Genomic DNA, 22,904 nt, shown 5'->3' on the forward strand with positions numbered 1-22,904 from the left:
CTTTTCTGACTCTGCTTCTGTCACTACACTGTGCTCTCTGACTCTTCCCTTCATGTGTCCCTCCTAGAAGGACACTTGTGATTACACTGGGCCTGCCTGGGTAATCTGGGATAACTTCCTCATCTCAGGATGCTTAACATAATCACACCTGCAATGCCCCCTTTTCCATATAAGGTAACATAAGTATGCTGCTGCTGCTGCTGCTAAGTCGCTTCAGTCGTGTCCGACTCTGTGCAACCCCATAGACAGCAGCCACCAGGCTCCACCGTCCCTGGGATTCTCCAGGCGAGAACACTGGAGTGGGTTGCCATTTCCTTCTCCAATGCATGAAAGTGAAAAGTGAAAGTGAAGTGGCTCAGTCGTGTCCGACTCTTGGCGACCCCACGGACTGCAGCCCACCAGGCTCCTCCGTCCATGGGATTCTCCAGGCAAGAGTACTGGAGTGGGGTGCCATTGCCTTCTCCAAACATAAGTAGAGGTTCCAGGGATTAGAGAGTGGACCTCTTATTCCGTCACCAAAGACAAACATGCACCAATAGTTCATGGACCTCACGCTCTGAGTCACACACTTCCAAACAGATGAGACACCTCCCACCCTGTAATATCCACCCAAAAAGAACAGATACTCATTTTGGAACACATACCCACCAAAATGCTCAGTGTCCTCAATCACTTGGAATTAAACTTACCATCTGGGACACACACACAAATTGTCAAGAGAAACACATCCTTAGACATAAACCACAAACAAGACACGTAGCAGTGAGCTAAATGGATCTCACACCCTTGATAAACCTGCACAAACAGCTCAGGCACTCACATACTGTGATAAATGCTCAAAAACAGATCAGAGATCTTACGGGAGAAATACCACCAAAAAGAAACCAGAGCCCTCAAATCCTGCAGCATGAAACTACCTTACATACAGGAAATACAACCAGAATGAGTACAGAGACATGGCGCCTTGACATGCACATCCACAAACAGATCAGAGAACTCACAACCTGAGACAGACACCCACAGACAAATCAGAGATCTCAAATCCTGCAATATATACCCACCATCAAGTCAGAGACCTCATTTGCTTGTTTGCTCTGTTGCTCAGTCATGTCTGACTCTTTGCTACCCTATGGACTGTAGCCTGCCAGGCTCCTCTGTCCATGGAATTCTCCAAGCAAGAATATTGGAGTGGGCTGCCATTTCCTTCTCCAGGGGATCTTCCTGACCCAGGGATTGAACCTGTGTCTCCTGCATTGGCAGGTGGGTTCTTTTACCACTGAGCCACCAGGGAAGCCCAGAGATCTTGTATGTAAGGGAAAAAGAGCCAGAAACCAGTCATAGGCCTGAGAGCTTACAACATATACCATAGGCCTGAGAGCTTATATTCTGGGACATTCCTCCCAAACAGGTCAGAGGTTTCAAAACAAAGGAAATAACCCACTGAGAGCTCAGCAACCTCACAGCCTGGATATACATACCTTTAGATCAGATAAGTACACAGACATAGACATGTGTGTATATGTTAAGTCACTTCAATCATGTCCAACTCTGCATCATGTCTGACTCTTTGCAACCCTATGGACTGTAGCCCGCCAGACTCCTCTGTCCATGGGATTCTCCAGGCCACAATACTGGAGTGGGGTGCCACACCCTCCTCCAGGGGATCTTCCTGACTCAGACTCAGGGATAGAACCCATGTCTGTTACGTCTTCTGCATTGGCAGATGGGTTCTTTACCACTAGTGCCAACTGGGAAGTACATACCTTCAGATCAGATAAGTATATAGATATAGACATCAGTCAGTCAGTCAGTTCAGTCACTCAGTCGTGTCTGACTCTTTGTGACCCCATGAACCGCAGCACGCCAGGCCTCCCTGTCCATCAGCAACTCCCAGAGTCCATCCAAACCCATGTCCATTGAGTCGGTGATGCCATCCAACCATCTCATCCTCTGTCGTCCCCTTCTGCTCCTGCCCTCAATCTTTCCCAGCATCAGGGTCTTTTCAAATGAGTCAGCTCTTTGCATCATAGACACAGACATATATCTATCTATCTATCTAGGCAAACAAACCAGAAATCTCATAAGCTTGGAAGTATCCTCCCCAAACCTCAGAAATCAGACAACCTGGAACATGCACACACCAATGGCACAGAGAACTCATATCCTTGGAATGAATATCCATGAAGAGTTCAGAGACTGAATACTTCCTAGAGCATGCTGAAAGCAAATGATCAGAGAACTAAGATCCTGGAAGAACACCTTGGCATAGGTCAGAGACTTCACACTCTGGTTCACTGGCCAGTGAACACATCAGACATTTCATAGCATCAGATGCTACCTACCAACAGATCAGGGCATTCACATCCTGGGACATAGACAAAGAGATTACAGACATCAGCACCTGGACATGTAGCCATAAACAGATCAGAGACCTCAAACACAGTTTGGAGGCCTCACATGTGACATATATCATCAAACAGATCAGGGACCTGAGATCCTAGGATATACATCCACACACAGACGAGAGCCTCACAACCCTCCCATGAAGTCACAAAAAGACCACAGACTTCAAACTCTGCAACACACAGCCACAGATAGATCAGAAACCTCAAACCCTGGTTCATATGTAACAAACAGATCAGAAAGTTCAAATCCTGGGATATGTTTGACAAACAATGTTGAGATCATAGGTACCTGAGACCCACAAATAGAGACCTTAAATCCTGCAACGCACAACCACAATCAAATCAGAGACCTTACAGGTTAAGAAAACACCAGCAGGGACCTGACATCTTGCAACATCGATCATTAACAGATCAGAGAGCTCATATACTAAGACATACTAGCAAACAGATCCGAGTCCTCAAGTCAAGGACATACACCCACAAAGAGCTCTGGACTCCCCCACACACTGGACATACAAACCTAAATAAATCAGAGATCTAACATTCTGGTAAACACATGATCAAACAAATCAAAAACCTCATATCATCAGAAATACCCCCCAAGCATATCAGAGACCTAACAAATTGAAATGCAACTCTCAAACATTGCAGAGACCTCAAATATTGGAATGTCCTCTCTAAATCAGGTCAGACACCTCACATGCAAGGACACGTACCAAAAAAATGTGTGGAGACCTCACATCCTGAGACATATCCCCACAAACAGCTGTAAGACCACAAGTTCTGGGATACACCCCCTCAAACATTCAAAGACCTCTCAACATGGTTCATACACCCACACACAGATCAGAGACCTCCCACCATCAGACACACATTCACAAACAGATCATGGAGCTCACACCCTGGGATGTGCCCTGACAATCATAGAGACAGCGCAACCTGAGACATTGTTTTCATTTCCTATTGCTGCTGTAACAAGTCACAATCTTAGTGTCATAAAACAGCACACATTTATTATAGAAGCCAAAAATGAGTTTCAAAGGGCTAAACCCAAGTTGTTGGCAGAGCTGTGTCACTCCTGGAGGGGGAGAATCAAATGTTTCCTTGCCTTTTCCAGTTTCTAAAGATGCCTGCATTCCTTAGCTCGTAACTCCTTCCTCCATCTTCAAAGCCACCAGCATTTCATCTTCAAATCTCTCTCTCTGATCTCTACTGCTGTCATTACATCTGACATCTTCCCTGACTGACTGTTCTGCCTCTCTCCTATAAGGACCCTTGTAATTACCTTGTGCACACCTGGAAAATTCAGAATAACCGCCTTCATCTCAAGATGATTACTTCACATCTACAAAGGACTTTTTGGCTTGTTCCAGAGATTAGGGCATGGACATCTTTCAGGGACCTTTATTCCAACAACCCCACATACACCTCCACACCCAATTAAAAACACCCCATCCTGAGACATATACCAATAAGTAGCTCAAAGACTTCACATTCTGTTCCATACAATTCAAAGAGGTGAGAGATCTCCAACCCTTGGCCATACATTCAAAAGAGGAGTGAGGCACATGTTCTGTGCACACTATCTACCCACAAACAAAGCAGGGACCTCACAAACTGAAACATATAACCACAAATAGAAGATATCTCACATCCTTGACAAACACACACAAGGAACCAGAAACAAATTCTGTGATAGGTGAAAACAGAACAGAGACCTCAGATGACAAATGTACCCACATGCAGAGGAGAGACTCTCTGCAACCCAAGACATATACTCACAAACATAGTAGAGCTCTCAAGTCCCACGGCACACACCCACAATCAAGGAAGAGACCTCACATTTTAGGAAAAGCTGCTTGAGGCTGATTGTATCCCTGACATCTTCACAAAACACCCACAAAGAGTTCCAAGGATTCATATCTTGGGACACAGACCCACAAAAAGATCAGAGACCTCAAGCCATACAAAATGCACCCATAATGAGCTTCAAACCTCACACCTGGATGTGTGTGCTCGTGTGCTTAGTCGCTCAGTCATGTCCAACTGTTTGCAACCCTTTGGACTTTAGCCTGCCAGGCTCCTCTGTCCACGGGATTTTTCAGGAAAGAATACTGGAATAGGTTAACATTTCCTTCTTCAGGGGATCTTTCTGACCTAGGAATCAAACTAGCTTCACCTATGTCTCCTGCACTGAAGACAGATTCTTTACCTGCTGAGCCATCAGGGAAGCCCTACACCTGGATATACACACTGAAATAGATCAGAGATACATACATATATGTATATGTATACATCTACATGTGTATATACATGTGTATATGTAAGTATATATACGTACATCACCAAATTAATCCGAAATCTCCTATTTCAGAAACACCTATGAAACATCCAAGACCTAGTAACCTAAACATAACTCACAGACACCTCAGAGACCTCACATATGTACACATAATCAGTACAGAGACCTCATGTCCTGGGGCACACACTCGCAAACAGATCAGAGCCCACATGTTCTGAAACATACACCCACAAAAACTTCAGAGTCCATAATTTTAGGGGGACACACACTCTCAAACAGGTCAGAGACCTCTCACCTGGGCTCACCCACTCACACACACAGATCCAAGACCCTTGCCATCAGACACACACTCACAAACACCGTGGAGTTCACATCCTCAGATGGCCAGATAGAGGTGCCGTGACCCAGGACACTGTATCCATTTCTTATTGCTGTTCTAACAAATCACCACAATCTTAGTGTCATGAAAAAACACACGTTTATTTATTTTATTACATTTGTGTGGGTCAGAAACCCAAAAGTGGGTCTTCCAGTCAGTCCTAAAATCAGATGTAAACAGAGCTGTCTTCCTTCTGGGGACTCTAAAGAGAATCCATTTCCTTGCCTTTTCCAGTTTCCAGAGCCACCTGCATTCTTGGTCCTGGGCCCCTTCCTACACCTGCAAAGCCATAAGCACTTCCTCTTCAAATCTCTCTGATCTCTGCCTGGGTCATCACATCTCCTTCTCTGTCTCTGCTTCTCTCATTATCTCCTCCTCGACTAGGGCTCCCTGGCACATGCCCTTTGCTGGGGCCTATTAGTTGCCCAGACACATATATACAAACAATTAGAGATGTCACAGCCTAAGACAGACTCCCATCAACAACTCAAAGACTTCACAAGCTGGGACATATGCCCACAAACATCTTCACATCAGATCACTGTGTCTGATCTGGCTTTTGTCATTTCCATTCCTGACAATAACCATTCTGTCCCTCTCTTGAGAGTCCCTTGGACAGCAAGGAGATCAAACCAGTCAATCCTGAGGGAAATCAACCCTGAATACTCACTGGAAGGACTGATGCTGAAGCTGAAGCTCCAAAACTTTGGCCACCTGACACAAACAGTCAAATCATTGGAATATAAGACCCTGATGCAGGGAAAGATTGAAGGCAAAAAGAGAAGAGGGTGATAGAGAATGAGATGCTTGGATGGCATGACTGATTCAACGGATATGAACTTGGGTGAATTCCAGGAGATGGAAAGGGACAGGGAGGCCTAGTGTGCTGCAGTCCATGGGGTTGCAAAGAGTTGGACACAACTTAGCCACTGAACGACAACCCCCTCATTTTAGGATATTGTGCTTACATTAGACCCACCTAGACAATCTAAGAAAATCTCCCCATCTCAAGATGGTTAATTTAACAAGGTCCTACTGTATAGCATGGGGAACTATATTCAATATCCTGGCATACATCATAATGGAAAAGAATATAAAAAGAATGTATATATGTGTGTAACGGAGCCACTGTGCTATACAGCAGGAATTAACACAACATTGTAAATCAACTATACTTCAATTAAAAATACATTTTAAAAAGCAGATGCTTAATTTAATCATATCTGCCAAGTACCTTTTAACATGTAAGGTCACATTTTCATAGTTTTCAAGGTTGAAGACATTGGACAAGGATTTAGACATCTTTAGAAGGCTTTAAGTCAGCGGAGCAGAGACAGACATCCAAAATTAGAGACGTCATATCACAAAACACACACCTACAAAAAGCTCAGAGACCTAAAATCCTGGGGCATACACCAGAAATAGTTCACATCCCTCATCCAGAGTCACACATCTAGAGAGGGATCCTCCGACCTTCAGACAGACATCTAAAGAGAGCAGAGAGATGTACATCGTGGGACATACACCCACAAACAGGTGTATGGAACAGGTCTGGAACCTCACAAATTGGGAACACATACTCCCATTCAAACAGACCTCATGTCTTTGCCTAATAAGCAGAAGAGACTAGGAAAAAAACTTCAGTTACCATGATACACACACAAATGGATCAAAGACCTCGTCTGAGTAATACTATCAAAAATGGTTTGGAGACCTCAAACTCAACAATAAGAACCCACAATATGTCAGAGAGCTCATATCCTGGAACATGCTCCCAGAGTGATTAAAGATACTTTACATCTTGGCACATATATCCACAAGGAGATGACAGAGCTCAAATCCTGGGGCATATACCTGCAAACAGATCAGAGACTTCAACTCTGAGATATACACTCAAAAAGAACTCAGAAACCTCATACCTTGGACATACACACTTTAACACATAATAAACCTGTCATCCCATCATATGTTTTAGCATCAGTTCAGTTCAGTTCAGTCGCTCAGTCATGTCTGACTCTTTGCAACCCCATGGACTGCAGCATCCCAGGCCTCCCTGTCCATCACCAACTTGCAGAGTTTACTCAAACTCATCTCCATTGAGTCAGTAATGCCATCCAACCATCTCATCCTCTGTCGCCCCTTCTCCTCTCGCCTTCAATCTTTCCCAGCATCAGGGTCTTTTCAAATGAGTCAGCTCTTCTCATCAGGTGGCCAAAGTATTGGAGTTTCAGCTTCAACATCAGTCTTTCCAATGAACACTCAGGACTGATCTCCTTTAGGATGGACTGGTTGGATCTCCTTGCAGTCCAAGGGACTCTCAAGAGTCTTCTCCAACATCACAGTTCAAAAGCATCAAATCAGAAATCTCATATGCTTGCAAATAACACCAAAAGTATCAGTATCTAACACCCTGGGATATACAGCCTCCATCAGCTCTGGGAACTCACACCTGGGATGTACATCCACAAAGTGCTCTGAGACCACACGTCCTAAGATCTGTGTCCAGAAACAGATCAAAGAACTCACATCCTGGGATAACACCCTCAAACACATCAGAGTCCTTTTCAACCCGGTTCATTTACCAGAAGACAGATCTGAAGCTTCACACCATTAGACATGTACTGCTCCCCCCACCCAACACACACAGAGATCAGAGAGTTCACACCCTGGGATATACCTCAACAAACAGATTAGAGACCTCAAAACCTGGACACATAACCACAAAGAGACCACAGACCTCAAACCCTGCAGTCTATGCCTTCAAAGAGACCAGAGACCTCATACTCTGAGAAATATACCAACAAACAGATCAGGGGACTCACATCATGGGATATACTCCAGAACACTTCAGAGACCATATACAACTAAAACTAGATCAGAGATCTCAAATCCTGCAACAGATATTCACAAGAACATCAGAGACAAGACATGCTATGAAAAAGATCCAGAAACAGATGACAGAACGAATATCTTGTGACATATACCCACAAAGAGATCAGAGAGCTCAAAGCCAAGCATAGGTACTCACAAGAGATCAGAGGATTCAAGCCAAGGAACATAAACTCACAGTGAGCTCTTTGAAACCTCGCACTCTAGATATTCATAACAAAATAGGTTCGAGACTTTATATTATGGTAGATATATCACTGAGAAAAGCAGAAAGTTCATTAACATCAGAAATACCTCTGAAACACACCAGAGACCTAATAACCTGGAATGCAAACCCCAGATATGTTATTAAAGAGCTCATATACTATGGGCATTCCCTGACGGTCCAATGGTTATAGGTTTTGTGCTTTCACTGCTGTAAGCCCAGGTTCAATCCCTGGTCAGGGAACTAAGATCCCACAAGCGGCACAACCCCCCTGTGAAAAAAAGACCCCAAGTACTGGGACACAAACATACAAACAGATTGGAGACCTCACATTCTGAGACATACAGGAACAAACAGCTCAGAGACCAAAAATTTGGGGGCACACCCTCACACCATCTGACACACATTCACCGACAGATAATGGAGTTCTCATCCTGGGATGTGCACTGACAATCAGATAGAGACATCACAAGCCAGGACACTGTTCATTTCCTATAACAAATCACTAAAATCTTGGTATTGTAAAACAACACTAATTTATTATCGTACACTTCTATAGGTCAGAGACCTAAAATTGAGTCTTACAGAGATAAAGTCAAGTTTTTGGCAGAGCTACTTCCCTTCAGGAAGATCCAGGAAAATTCACTTCTTTTCATTTTCCAGTTTTAGAGGCTGTCTGCAGTCCTTGGTTCATGGCCCCTTCCTCCATCTTCAAAGCCAGCAGCGTTTCATCTTCAAATGTCTCTCTGATCTCTCTTCTCTCTGTTTCAGCTGTCAAAACTCCTTCTCCAACTCTGCTTCCATCATTACATCACCTTCTTAGCCTGCATTGTCACAGTGTCATTTCTGACTCTCACCATCGTGCCTCCCACACGTAAGGACCTTAGTGACTACACTGGGCCCACATGGATAATCCAGGATAAACTCCCAGCCTCCTGGTGATTAACTTAATCAAATCTGCAAAGTCCCTTCTGCCAGAAAGTTAACATAGTCACAGGCTTCCCAGGTGGCTCAGATGGTAAAGAACCTGCCTGCAGTGCATGAGACCCAGGTTCAATCCTTGGGTCAGGAAGATCCCCTGGAGAAGGAAATGGCAACCCACTCCAGTATTTTTGCCTAAAGAATCCCATGGACAGAGGAGCCTGGGGTTGCAGAGTCAGACATGACTCAGTGACTAACACTTTCACTAGGGACTGAGACATGGATATTACTGAGTGCCAGTATTCAGCTGAACAGAGAGGTACATGCATAAATCAGTTGAGACATGATGTCCTGGGAGACACACAACCACAAACTAATCAGGGAGCTCATATGTGATTTATATAACCACAAACGGATCAGGGACCGAAAAACCTGGAAAATATAGCCATAAAGAAATCATAGACCTAAAATCCTGCAACATAAGCCTACAAAGAGTTCAGAGACCTCACATATAGGGTAGCACACCTAGAAACAGATTAGCATTCTCACACTAGCACATATACTGACAAACATGTGAGAGCTCTCAAAGCCTGGTACATACACTCAAAATGAGTTCAGATACATCACCTGCTGGAATTCACTTCTAAACAGATCCGAAACCTCACAATATATACCCACAAACCCGTCATGACCCTCCCTTCCTGGGACATATACATACAAAGAGCTCAGACACCTCACTCTGGGATATTCACCACCAAGCAGATCAGAGTCTTCAAGTCCTGGAATATAAAACAAACAGATTAGAGCACTTGCATCCTTGACAAAATTCAAGAGCAGACATCACATAGTGAAACATAGGAATGAACAGAGAATAGACCTCATACCATGAAACACACCCACAGAGAGGTCACAAGCCTTGCATTCTCTGGTCATACACACCCTAAGAGATCTAAAATTTCATATGTACCCACAAACAAAATAGAAATCTCAAATCCTGGGCTTCCCTGGTGGTTCTGTGGTGAAGAATCCATCTGCCAATGCAGGAGACATGAGTTCTATCCCTGATCTGGTAAGATCCCACATGCCGTAGAGCAAATAAGCCCATGAGCCACAACTATGAAGCCTGTGTTCTAGAGCCTGGGAGCCGCGACTACTGAAGCCTGAGTGCCCTAGAGCCTGTGCTCCATAACAAGAGAAGCCACCACAATGAGAAATTTGTGCAATGCAACTAGAGAGTAGCGCCCCCCTCCGCTTGCCACAACTAGAGAAAAGCCTGCGTGCAGCAACGAAGACCCAGCACAGCCAAAAAGAAAGAAGGAAATCTTAAATCTTGGGAAATAATCCTCCTAGAAGATCAGAGAACTGACAGCCTGGGATGTACACCTATTAAAAGGCAGAGAAACTCGCAAATGATCAGAGAATCATTCAATCAAATCCTGGGAATTATACCCACAATGAGATCAGAGACCTTACATCCTGGAATATGTACCCTAAAACAGATTAGAAATCTCACCCCTGGACAAACATACCCCAACGGATCATAGACCTCACATCCTGGGACAAATGCCTGCAAACAGCTGTGGTCCTTACATCCTGGGACATAAATGCACAATCAGATCATGCATTACACCCTTGACAAACACAGATCAGACAACCCCTTCTGTGATGTTCACCCACAGACAGACTAGGAACCTCACAACCTGAGACATACAAACATAATATACCAAAGAACTCAAATCCTGCAGTATCCACCACAAACAGATCAGAGACCCTTGTCCTTTCAAATTGGAATACATCACTCAAAAGAGAGGAGAGCGTGCATATCCTGGGACTATACCAACAAATAAATTTGAGGCCTCATATCACAGGCCATATACTGTTGCTCAGATGAGAGAACTTACCTCTCTCTCTGGAGAAAGGAATAGAGGAGAACAGGAATAGAGGAGAACATCAAGGGATGTCAAGAACATCAAGGGACATACTGCCACAAATAGATCAAAGACTACATTTTTTTCACATACATCCATGTGAGAGACCTCACATATTGGAACATACAATGACAAACAGTCACAGATCTCATACCCTTAAACATAAAATGACAAAAAGGATCATAACCTTAAAAAAGTCTTAAACCATTAAATAATCCCCCAAACTAATAAGAGACCTCACACTTTGGGACCTACACCCCAAAAGACTTCATGGGCCTCACACACTGAGACCTAACCCACAGACAAAAAGAAACCTTACAACTAGGTTTATTCAACTCACAAACATATCAGAGGACTTACATTCTTGGCATACACTCATGAAAGATACCTCACATACTGGTAATTATAGTGACATGAAGATCTCAGATCCTGGGACCTACATGCACAAACAAATGAGTGACCTTATGCTCTGGGACAGACACTCACAAACATAACACAGATCTTCCATTCTGATGAATATACCCATAAACAGATCAGGACCTCACAACTGAGACCTACATAAACAATGAAACAGCAGACATCACATCCTGGGATATTGCAGAAACAACCCAGATACCTAAAATTCCAAGACAGAAAGCCACAAACACAACACAGACATCACACCTTGGAATAATAACCACAAGAGATGAAAGAATTCAAACTCTTGATATAGTCATGAAAAGATCAGAGACCTTACATACAGAGACTTCTGTGGACAAACAGATCAGGGACTTCTTACTCTGTGACATACACCCAGAAACAGATCAGAGACCTCATAACCTGGGAAATATACACACAAACAGGCCTCGACATATACCAAGGAAAACAGACTCACATACTGGTATACAGCAACAAACAGATCAGAGACCTTACATTCTTGGAAATATACCACCCAACATATCAGAGACCTCACACTTGGGATATACACCAACAAAGAGCTCAGACACTTTATACCATAGGATACACATGTCCAAAGAGATCAGAGACCCACATCGTAAGTCATGCAGTCACAAACATACTTGAAAACTCACATTATGCAACTCTCCCCCAAATAAAACCCCACAGATCAGAGACTTCATTCCCCGGGATATACAAACAGAAAAATATCAGAGAGTTTGACATACTCCCATATCCTTGACATATACCCATCGAGAGAGACCTCATATACTGAGACATATACAGGGGCAGAGAAGTGAGACCTCATTTTGGGACATACATCCAGAAATACATGACAGATTTCATACTCTGGGACATACACCCACAAAGACTTCAAGGAACTTACATCTTGGGAACCATACCCACAAACATTTTAGAGACCTCACACCCACACTCACAAACTAAGCAGAGACGTCACACTCTGGGACATTCACCCTCAGCTAGAATAGTCCTAACATCATGCAACACACAGCTAACAAACAGATCAGAGTACTTATACTCTCAGAAAACCACACCAAAAAATATGGGAAATATGATAACCAGGGCAATATATCCACAAAGAGCTCAGAGACCTCATATCTTGGGACACATACCACAAACAGATCAGAGAGCTCATACATAGGCACAAACACCTACAAAGAGATCAGAGCTCTAATATCCAAGTGTGCATGCTCAGTCACTTCAGTGGTGTCTGACTCTTTGTGACCCTATACACTGTAGCCTGCCAGGCTCCTCTGTCCATGGAATTCTCCAAGCAAAAATCCTGGAGCGGGTTGTCATTTCCTCCTCCAGGGGATCTTCCTGACCCTGGGATCAAACCTGAATCTCTTGTGTCTCCTGCAGTTTTGGGCAGATTCTTTACTACTTGAGCCAACAAGGGTATAAGCCCCCAAAATAGACCAAGGACTTCATACTCTTGACATACACCCAAGAAGAGAAACCTCAAATTCTGTAGCATACAATGACAAACAGATCAGAGAACTCATACCCTGAGATATATACCCATAAAGCAGCTCAAAACTTTATATCATTGGATGTATACCCACAACAGAACAGAAACCTCACACTCTGGACATTCACACCCAAACAGATCAGACAACTCACATCCTGGAATATACACCCACAACCAAATCAGAAGTCTCTCATCCTGGGAAACAACACCGAAACAGATCAGAGAGACCTTATGATCTCAGACACACACTCAAAGAGCTCAGATACCTCACACCCTGGTATATACACCTATGAACAGAGACCTTGTATACTGCAACATTCAGCCACAGTCATGTCAGGGATCCCACACATTTGGGACATACATCCAACAACAGCACAGGAACATTATAACACCCTTAAACAGTTTAAGGGGCTGAAACCCTAGGACACAGATTCCCCCTGCCCTCAAAATCAGTCATATTAATATCTGAACACAGACTCTCAAATACCACAGAAACTTCATATCCAGGAACTTGGTGGCCCAAACTGTTCTGTCACCCAGTACTCTGGATGCAGACTCTAGTCACCTTGGTGATATCTCTTTCTGGGCCCTAAAAATTCCTATAGTTCAAAGAACAAACAAAACCTGTATGCATCCTCCAAAGAGTTCATGGCTGTGAAATCTGAGACACAAACTCCCAAAGGCCTCAATGTCCTCACACCCAGAACACAGACTGCCAGAGGGCTCAGAAAGTTCAAATCCTGGACCCCAATACAAGGTATTTTAGAGACATTATACCCTGGGATCACAAATCCCAAGTAGTTATGATCACATTCTGGACGAGAACAGAAAAACATCCCAGAACTCCCATAATTCTAGACCTAGATCCTCAATTAGTTCAGACATCTAAAACACAAAGAGAGAGAACCCAGAGATCAGAGGCCTGAAAGTGTGAAGCACAGAATGCTTACAACATGCAGATATGCATACAGGTTACAAGAAACTCAGGACTCTGGAACCCTGGACCAAGACTCTCAAAGAGCTCAGAAACACCACAAATTACCCCTAAATTTGGCAGCTAAAACAATAGTAAATGTTAATTATCTCACACAGTTTTGAGGAGTCAGGAACTCAGGAGAAGCTTGGCTGCACAGTTCTGGCTTTGGATCTCTTGGGCTGCAGTCATCTGAAGGCTGGAGTGGACCCAGAAGCTCCACTTGCCGGTTGGATCACTTACATGGCTAATGAATTAGTGCTGGCTTTTGGCTGAGATACTTCAGTTATGTGGTACAGGTGTCTCCCCAAGGGGCTGCTTGAGTATCCTCACAATATGGTGGATGGCTTCCACTAGAGCAAGAGATCCCAGAAAGAGCAAGGCAGAAGCCAAAATGCCTTTTAAACTAGAGGGCAGAAGGAGAAGGGGGCAACAGAGGATGAGATGGTTGGATGTGAGTCTGAGCAATGGACATGAGTTTGAGCAAACTCCAGGAGATAGTGAAGGACAGGGAAGCCTGGTGTGCTGCAATCCATGGGGTTGCAGAGTTGGACACAACTTAGTGACTGAACAACAACTAAGTAAGCATTGCTTTGCTGCATTCCACAAATTAGGGAGTTTTAGTTTCATTTTTATTTAGTTCAAACTATTTAAAAAATTTTGACTTAAGGCTTCTTTGACTCATTGAGCCTCTGTGTGCATCTGTGGTAAGTCACTTCAGTCGTATCCAACTCTTTGCAACTCTGTGAACTGTAGCCCACCAGGCTCCTCTGTCCATGGGATTCTCCAGCCAAGAATACTGGAGTGAGTTGCCATACCCTTCTCCAGGGGATCTTCCCCACCCAGGGACCAAGCCCACACCTCTTACATTTCCTGCATTGGCAGGCAAGTTCTGTACCACTAGCACCACCTGGGAAGCCCCTTAAGCCTCTGCACCCTCTCCCAAAGCCTTTCTCCAGAGCTCAGAACCTACCTCTTGCATAAATGCACAAACCTGTCTGTCTTATAACCAGATTTATAGTTTTCACAAGAGGAACAATGTTTTTTCCTCATCATGTACCCCTGCATCATGGTATAGTCTATTATGTCTGTTCTCAAGAGAACAAGTGAAGTACAATTGTGAATTTTGTAGAGATGGAGACACAATTCTGGCAAGTATTTATTTACTCTTTCTTGAATCCAACACACATTTATAGTAAATAATATGTGCATGTTACTCCTACATTCCAACTGAGACAATCTCAGACCCACACTGGCCCCTGACCAGAGATGGCATTTACCTGGATTGCATTCCTCCCCCTACCCCTGAATTCTGCTTTCAGAAGTCAAGGGAGTATAGGTGTGTGGACTGTATATTGTCCTATTGACTCAGAGCTAAGGCTTCTAAAACTTCAGTAAATCAAGGTTTAGAAAGATGATTCAAAAAGTTAGACTCTCCTACCATCCAGCCAGGACTTAGGGGTTCAAGACTCTGAAACAGGGTCTGAAAGTGAAATGAAAGTGTTAGTTGCTCAGTCATGTCCGACCCTTTGCAACCCCATGGACTGTAGCCCGCCAGGCTCTTCTATCCACGGGATTCTGCTAGCAAGAATACTGGAGTGGGTAGGCATTTCCTTTGCCAGGGGATCTTCCCAACCCAGGGATCAAACCTGGGTCTCCAGCATTGCAGGCAGATCCTTTACCGTCTGAGCCACCATATGTGACAATATCTAGGGACAGTTGGGAGGGCGGAGGTGCTATTGGCATCTAGAGGGTGGAGATCAAGGATGCTGCTTGTCATTGCCCTTTAGCCAAAGACCCCCCCACCCCCAGGAACATACCTGTAGTTACACAAGTTGGGTTAATTACTCATTGCAGTGAGCAAGAATGTGGGGAACCATGGGACATCTAGGTAAGAGGGTGTTAGAGAGAACAAATCATAGAATCTGGGCTTCAGTTGAGTGGTTTGGGGAAGGGTCTAAGGAACTGCAGGCTCACTCCAGATTGGATGCTGTCAGAAAGTGAGAGCAGATTTATTATTTGGTATCTCAATAAGCCTTTAAATCTATGGGGAAGGCAGCCTAGAGTAAGGGTAATGCTGAAATTGATAGAAAAGTAGCAGTCACTCATTTTAACCAAGTTGTTGTCCAATCCCTAGTCATGTCCAACTTTGTGAATTTATGGACTGCAGCATGCCAGACTCCTCTGTCCTCTACTATTTCCTGGAGTTTGCTCAAATTCATGTCCACTGAGCCAGTGATACTATCAAACCATCTCATCCTCTGTCACCCGCTTCTCCTTTTGCCTTCAATCTTTCCCAGCATCAGGGTCTTTTCCAATGAGTCAGCTCTTCCATATAGTCCGTATAGTCAAAGCTATGGTTTTTCTAGTAGTCGTACGGATGTGAGAGTTGGATCATAAAGAAGGCTGAACACCAAAGGATTGATGCTTTCAAATTGTGATGCTAGAGAAGACTCTTGAGTCCCTTGGACTGCAAAGAGATCAAACCAGTCAATCCTAAAGGAAATCAACTCTGAATATTCACTGGAAGGACTGAAGCTGAAGCTGATGCTCCAATACTTTGGCTACCTGATGTGAAGGGCCGACTCATTTTAACCAAGAGAGGGATGTTTACTATCATGTGGATGGCACAGTGACCTTGTTTTTGCCTATGCTTAGACAACATTATTGGAGCTGTTTTACACATAGTAATGTATCTATGTCAACACTACTTTCCTCATTCATTCTACTCCCCTTCACTCCCATGTCCACACATCTGTTCTCTATATCTGTGTCTCTGTTCCTGCCCTTGATGTGGTGCTATTTTTTACAGCAGCTCTAGCAAATGAAAACAATATCCTACAACGTCTTCCATAAAAGATTTTCCAATCCAAAACGTCAATAGTGTGTGGTGATCATTTTGTAATGTATAGAAATATCAAATCACTGCTATGCACTTGCAACTAACATCATGTTGTAGATCAATTATATTTCAATTTTAAATGTATTATTTTTTCTGTGTATTCCTCTTTATTTTTTTATTATTTTTAAGCTTAATGGTTGATTTAATTCTATTATGAATAACAGAAATCTACTCGCATTGGCTTAAAACACAGGTTTTTCCTTTCACACATTTTATTTATTTTTTAATTTAATTTTTATTTTATATTGGAGTACAGTTGATTTACAATGTTGTGTTAGTTTCAAGTGTACAACAAAGTGATTCAGTTATACATATACATATATTCATTCTTTTTTCAGATTCTTTTCCTATATAGGTTATTAAAGAATATTGAGTAAAATTCCCTATGCTATACATATCCACTTATTCTTGATTTTGGGGAAATTCATGTAGAATATCATAATCTTAAGATTCATGGTCTGAGTTTTCACTTACATAATAAATTTAAGCAATATCCAAAAAAAAAAACTGTCAACAGTGCTGAGGTTGAAGAATCCCGCCCTAGACAGGGAACCCAAAAGTACTTACTAACCTCAGAATTTCTGATAAAGACCAATAAAAAGTAGCAGAGTACACACAGCTTTGTACATAGACCCCCAAAGTGCTCAAAGACCTCACACCCTGAATACAGAAGCCTAAACAGCTCAGAGAAGATGTGCCTTCAAGAGACCCCTAATAAGTCAAAAACATTATTCTCTGGGGCAGAGACCACCAAGAAGATGAAAAACCTAGCATCTAGAAACAGAAGCCAAATGCTCACAGACATCAAGTATGGGACAGGAAACCTAAGAGAGCTCTGGGTCCAAAATGCTCAGATATTTCATGCTTTGAACACACACCAGACAGGTGAACAGCTCAAGAACAATAGTATCATTCATTTCCTACTTCTAGAACTGTATTATCTTTATGTAAGTGCTTTACATTAGGGGAAGCTGGGCAAAGGGTATACAAGAACTCTGCAGTATTTGTCCAATTTTTCTCTAAGTCTAAAATGATTTTTAAAATAAGCTTTTTAAAGGAAAAAAGATCAAAGGACATAGAACGGAATTTATAAACCTTAAATACATGATTCCACAAGCTCAGAAAACAACATTATGTACCTCTAGTAGTCAAAGAAATGCCAAAAAAAAAAGGAATTCAACTTTAAGGGAAAAAACCCCACTTACCCAAGGACAAAGACCCTCAAACAGCTTAGAGACTTTATTTCCTGGGACAGAGATCCACAAACGTCTGTAAAACCACAACCCCTGTGACAAGAGCCTCAAAACAGCTGAGAGACTTCACTGTAGGGCCATAGACATCATACCTTGAACTGAGATTCCAAACAATGAGATTTCACATTCTAAACACAGTCCTCCAAAATGCACACAGCATGTAATAATTATAAGTCGACTTAAAAATCATTTTCCTCCTACTCACTTACACTCAGCCAAGCACCTTCCCTGCCTGATGCTTAAAATCCCATCATCAAAGTTTACTCCTTTGAGTTGTCTTTCTCCCCTTCAAAATTCTCCTTTAATTGTCACACATCCTTCTGTCCTAGAGCGTGAAATCATGCATCTCTCTGTAGTCATTTATGACCCAGCCCCTCACCCTACTCCTCCACACACACACACACACACACACACACACACACACTGCCACACACCCTGAGTCAGGCCTGGTCCAGAAGGGGTAGGAAACGTCCAAGTCATCCTCTCCCAGGGGAGGAGGGGATGGCTTGGAGGAGGATCATGAGATCGCCTTGAACCTTCTCTGCCGGACTCAGACCTGCAAAGGCAGCCTAATACAGTGATGTCAGGAACCCTGGAGAAGAATTTTTCTCAGTTGCTGTTGTGAATGGTTGAGTGGATCCTGAAATCAATATAATGGGATGCAATATGCATTATTCTAAAAAGAGAAACAACAGGTAGAAGAGAATAGAAAAGATTACCGGACACATTCTGTGCCAGCCAATAATACCAGCTTCTTTTACAGGTGCGCAAACTGAAGTTCCTAGATGGGATTCGAACCTACAGTCTCCAGTAGCCAAAGCCCTGCCTCAGCAACCCCGAACGCCAACCCGGGAGCCATAGCGCCTGCGCCAAACCAGCAGCCAATGGCATCCCGGAGCCGGTGGACCCCGGGCTCGTAGCCTTTAAGAGATTCCAGAAAACCTCAGTACCCTGGAAGAGCTTCTGTAGATCTAGCGGCGGCCAATCAAAGCTCAGGGCAAGATTTGATCCCGCCCTCCTCATCTAGGATCCAATCACCACTCCACGACATTCCACCCCACTCCACCCACCCCGCTGTTGCTTAGAAGCGGTAGCCAACTCAAGCGGGATCAAACATAAGATCATGGCGGTGGCTGAGGGTGGAGTTTACCCTACCCCGGCCCCCAGGGCAGAGGTCGGTCAGGGCATCACTATTCTCAGTCTGGGGAAGGGGCCGATAAACGCGCGGGATATTTCGTGTCCCCAGACATGCAGCGGTTTCTTCCAAAGTACACTACCTACCCACCTCCGTGGTACCTCCCACAGCGGACTGTTCCATCTCTGCGTCGCGCGATGGAGTGTTCCGGAGGTGCAGTCTCGTCAGTAACTTCATTCCCAAACCTCACGCTCTTTGTGTGTGTGACCTAAAAAGAGCTGTTTTATGTCAATACTCTAAGGATCATTCACACTTCGATTCGCGCTGACATAACTACAGACTGTCTCTCTCTTTCATATCTTCCTCCCCTTGCCCATGTTCCATCCCCCATCTCCCTCTCAAATGTCCCTCAATAGAGCATCCTAGCCTAGTGATCTTGTTTGAGAGCCATGCTGAGGGATCCAACCCTCTGCTGCAGATCCCTGGCCCATAAAAAGGCATTCGTTCTCCTGATGCCACTGATAGAAGGGTGAATTTATGTGCCAGCATCTATAAAAATTAAAAAAAAAAGACACCTCTTCCTACTAGAATGTCAGTACTACAAGGGTGTATATAGATTTCTAGTTCCCCCGTGTCCCCACAGCACCTAAAACTGTGCCCTGTACACAGTAGGTGCTCAAAGAGGGGTGGGGTGGGGGTTGTTGAATAAATTGAGTCCTTTGACCTAGCAGTTCCACTTCTCAATATGCATTCTAAGGAAATACACATGCACCGGTTTGTGTGCACATGAATATGAGAAACACACAACTGGGGCGCAGGGTAATTGATGTCATACTGTTGCAGAAACCAGTAATCTAGAAACCAAGCACCACACTTGGAGAGTTGGAGAACTCAGGTTTATTATGCCAGTGAGCCCAGAGGAGTTGGGCCCAGAGTGGGTCCAAGCTCTGAGCCATGAACAAAGGGGTTACAGAGTTTTATATACGGACAGGCATGATTAAGTGGGTTTGCAGGTTTGCAGGCACTGGGCGATTGCAAAGAGCAGGACAAGGGTGAGTGAGATAAGCTCCAGTTCCTAGTATTGTAAGTCCCCACTTTCTGAGACTATGTGACTGACGTGATCCAGACTTTGCAAGGAGCAAGCTGAGTTACAGAGGCAGAAGGAGCAGGAGGTTATGTAAAGTTTTAACTTTTCCTCTTCAATACCACAGAGTATGGGCTGTGAGACAAAATAAGACCTCAACACTGGAAACATACCCCACATGGCTCAGGAATGTCACATCATGGGACATAGCACAAAAGAACTTGGAGAACTCACATGATGAGGCATAGATAACCAGTTCATAGATCTCATCCTTTGGTCACAGACTCCTATATACATCTTAGAGATTTTACTCCTTGGGACACCAAAATGCCTCAGGGACCCCTCACACTGGGACACAAACCCCAAATAGCTCACATACCTCATACCACAAACACAGACCCCCCAGTAGCTCAGAGATCTTGTCAACTGAGATTTACATTAAAAATCTAGACAAAGACCTCTGGCTCTTGACATAGACCAAAAAACAATTCAGAGGCCTGGACACAAACAGAATGAGGGTGCTGGAGGGACCATTTAAAAGACATACTGTTAATGGGAAAGCAAGTAGGAATGCAAGTGAAAAAAATACTCAAAGACGAGATGAGCACTGGCTCTGCAAAGTGTTCTGAGACCTTATAGCCATACAACTCAGAGAAACAACTCAGACACAAATCTTGTGCCCCAAATCATAATCACTTCAGTGATCACACTCCCTAGGATATTGACCCCAAGGAGCTCAAAAAGGTGACATCCTGCACATAAGTTCCCAAACAACTCAGGAGACTCTCACACCCTGGGACAAAACAGGGTGTCTTGTCCCCAAAAAATAGAGTAGTGGGGACTTCCCCAGTGGTCCAGTGGTTAAGTCTCCACACCTCCACTGCAGAGGGCACAGGTTCAGGACCTAAGATCCTTATGCCATGCACCATGACCAAATAAATAAATATGGTACAGCAACCTGTGACTCAAGAAACAGGTCTCTAGACTTCCCTGGTGGCTCAGACAGTAAACCATCTATCTACAATGCAGGAGACCTGCGTTCGATCCCTGGGTTGGGAAGATCCCCTGGAGAAGGAAATGGCAATCCACTCCAGGACTATTGCCTGGAAAATCCCATGGACAGAGGAGCCTGGTAGGCTACAGTCCATGGGGTCACAAACAGTCAGACACAACTGAGCGACTTCACTTTGCTAAACAGCTAATGAGACTTTATACTCAGGAACACCAACATCCAAATATTCATAGACCCCCTACACCCTGGAAGAGAAGTTTCAAAACACTGCAGAGATATAACCCTCTGTTACAAAGGCCCCCAAATATCTCAGATACCCCAAAACACAAGACACAAAGTTCACAACAACATAGAGGCTTCATACCTTGGATGCAGACCTGGAAACAGTTCAGAGACCTTACAACACAAGTTAAATGAAAAAATAGAAGACTTCATAGAAATAAACCACAAATAGCCTATGAGACTTCATACTCAAGAACTCAGACACTCAAAAAACACAGATGCCTTGGAAAAGGGACACTGGTACAACTCAGTGACCTCACTGTTCAGACATAGACCCTAATATAGACACATCAGTCTCTGGAACTGAGATCACCAAAACAATCAGAAACCTCATGCCTGGAGATAAAACTCAGCTTACTCAAAAATCTGACATCCTATAACTCAGGATGCACATGACCTCAAACAACTTGCGCATTAAAACCAAGAATCTCAAACCACTCACAGATCTCCAGACATGGGTACCCAGCACCTGACAGACTTTATACACTAGACACAGACTTCTAAAACATTTCCAAGACTGCACATTCTGGGATAGAGACCTGACAAGAGAATAGCGATGTCCTGCTTTGTGACACATTCCCATAAATAATTTTGGAAACTGACCCCAAATAGGGCAGGGACATCATAATCAAGAAAGTAATCCCTACCCTCCTACACTCTTGGTGGGAATGTAAATTGGTGCAGCCACGACAGAAAAATGATATGGTGATTTCTTCAAAAACTAAAAATAGAGTTATCAGATGATCCAGCAATCCCACTCCTGGCATATATCTGGAAAAAACTCTAATTAAAAAAGATACATGCAGCCCTAATCACTGTTTATAGCAGTGCTATTTACAATAGCCAAGATATGGAAGACATGGAGGCAACCTAAATGTTCATTGACAGATGAATGTAACACACACAATGGACTATTATTCAGCCATTAAAAAGAATGAAATAATGCCATTTTCAGCAACATAGATGGACCTAGAGATTATCATACTAAGTGAAGTAAGTCAGAAAAAAAGACAAATACCACATGATCTCACTCATATGTGGAATCTAAAATATGACACAAATGAACCTATCTATGAAACAGAAACAGACTCAGAGACCTAGAGATCAGACTTGTGGTTGCCAAGGAGGAGGCGGGTAGGGGAGGGATGAATTGGGAGTTTGGGGTTAGCAGATGCAAACTATTATATAGAGAGTGGATAAACAACAAGGTCCTACTGTACAGCACAGGGAATTACATTCAATATCCTATGATAAACCATAACAGAAAAGAGAATGAAAAAGAATATATATATATATATAATATATAG

The 22,904-nt window shown here is 43.5% G+C and overlaps 1 long non-coding RNA gene across 2 annotated transcripts; it reads right to left on the reverse strand.

Annotated features, from left to right (window-relative positions):
- Positions 1–8,697: 8,697 nt before the first annotated feature.
- On the reverse strand, positions 8,698–19,027 carry LOC120882097. Of its 2 annotated transcripts, XR_005725418.1 has the most exons (4): positions 18,804–19,020; positions 18,308–18,312; positions 14,045–14,335; positions 8,698–9,880 (listed from the first exon to the last, which is right to left on the reverse strand). It is a non-coding gene; the product is annotated as an uncharacterized LOC120882097 (long non-coding RNA). The 2 variants fall into 2 exon arrangements; XR_005725419.1 differs by lacking the exons at positions 14,045–14,335; positions 18,308–18,312 and having other exon boundaries at positions 18,804–19,027.
- Positions 19,028–22,904: the final 3,877 nt, after the last annotated feature.

Source organism: Oryx dammah, unplaced genomic scaffold (genome assembly GCF_014754425.2).
Source record: "Oryx dammah isolate SB20612 unplaced genomic scaffold, SCBI_Odam_1.1 HiC_scaffold_23, whole genome shotgun sequence".
In the NCBI taxonomy this organism is placed as follows: Eukaryota; Metazoa; Chordata; class Mammalia; order Artiodactyla; family Bovidae; genus Oryx; species Oryx dammah.